The sequence below is a fragment of the Elephantulus edwardii genome, unplaced genomic scaffold (assembly GCF_000299155.1).
Source record: "Elephantulus edwardii isolate Elephantulus edwardi_28Jun2011 unplaced genomic scaffold, EleEdw1.0 scaffold00016, whole genome shotgun sequence".
NCBI lineage: Eukaryota > Metazoa > Chordata > Mammalia > Macroscelidea > Macroscelididae > Elephantulus > Elephantulus edwardii.
Window position 1 is genome coordinate 27,833,258 of NW_006399766.1, and position 1,830 is coordinate 27,835,087.

Consider the following 1,830-nt stretch of genomic DNA (forward strand, 5'->3'; position numbering starts at 1 on the left):
AAGGCCTCTCAAGGAATTTCCTCTGCTCACCATCTTTTCACTTTTGTCACCAAAATGACAAATTTTGGAATGACAAAAATTGGAATGGATGTAAATATGTCTCTTATGTCCATGAAAGGTCAAGAGACTGTCTTTGCCAGACAGTTTCACTTGTGTTTGAGCAAATTTTTGCACATAATCATTAACCTTCTTGTTTCTAAAAGAAGAAATGTGTCAAATCCTCCAAAGTCAAATGGCAATAATGCAGTAAAACCATTTTTTTTAAAAAAAGCAGCAGACGTGGCAACTGTAACACTGCTCATCACAGAGACTTCCTCTGATTTTTTTTATTATCCACCGTTAATGTAGTCTTTATTTGTGATGCATTTTTTTTCATTAGCAACAGTCTGCATATACTTCACTGTATTAGCAACATTCATTCTATTTTATTCATTCTAGAACATGGCAATAAAATTTGAATCAGAAAGCTCATTAGTAAATACCAGCAACTTTCAGTCCTTTAATACTAGAAAATGAGACACAGTGTTCTCATAATTTTGAGTGATTATTCAAAGTCAGAAATAAAGTCACAAAAATATGTTTAGTCTATAAGCTGTGTAGACTCTCCCCTTATAATGCATCATTGCTCCCCTTATATTTTAAATGTTCTCATTATCTTTTAAAATTATTAATTTATCTAAATATTTCCATGTACTTCCTGGAAATTAATTCTATGGATCAGTAGTCCACATAAGTTGTATAATAATCTATCACATATCATCAATTCACATTAACTGAAAAGAAAACCAGCATAAACTGCTGTTGCTGCTGTTAGGTGCGGTTAAGTCGAGTATGACTCATAGCAACCCTATGAACAACAGAACTGAACCCTGTCCTATCCTGTGCCATCCTCACAATTTCTGACATATTTAAACCCATTGCTGCAGTCCCCATGTCAGTCCATTTTCTTGGGGGATTCCTGGCCATCACTGTCTGTCCACCTTTCCAAGGAATAGTCTCTCCTAGCAACGTGTCCAAAGTTTGTGTACAAAGCTTTGTCATCCTTGTCTCCAAGGAACACTCGGGCTGTACCTTCTCCAAGACACATCTGTTGGTTCTTTTGGCAATGCGTGGAATATTCAAGACTCTTCACCACCACAGATCAAAAGCATCAATTTTTCTCTTGTCATCTTTATTCATTGTCCAGCTCTCAGATGCAGAGCACATGACTAAAAAGGCCATGGCCTAAAGCAGGCATACCTTAGTCCTCAAACTGTCATCACTGCCTCTCAATAATTTGCGCAGGTCCCTGACTGCAGACTTTCCCAGTGCAATACAGCTCCTGATCTCATGACTGCTAGTACCAAGGGTGCTGACTGTGGATCCAAGTAAAATGAAGTCTTTGACAATTTCAATCTTTCTCCATCTATCAGGATGTTGCCTATCAGTCCAGTGGTGAATTTCTTGATGTTGAGATGCAATCCATATTGAAGGCTGCAGTGTTTTATTTTCGGCTGCAAGTGCTTCAAATCCTTCTCACTTTCAGCAAGCAAGATTGTGTCATCTGCATGACGTAGGATGTTGAAGAGTTTTCCTCAGATCCTGATGCCACATTCTTCCTTATAGAGTCCAGCTTCTCAGATTATTTGCTCAGTATACAGTCTGAACAGGTATGGGGAAAGGATAGAACTCTGATGTACACGTTTCTTAATTCTAAACCATGCAGTGTTTGTTCCCTTGCTCTGTTTACACAACAGTCCCTTGGTCTAGGTATAGGTTTCACGTGAGCATAATTACATGCTCTGGGATTCCCATTCTTCTCAATGGTAGCCATAATTAGTTATAATCCAC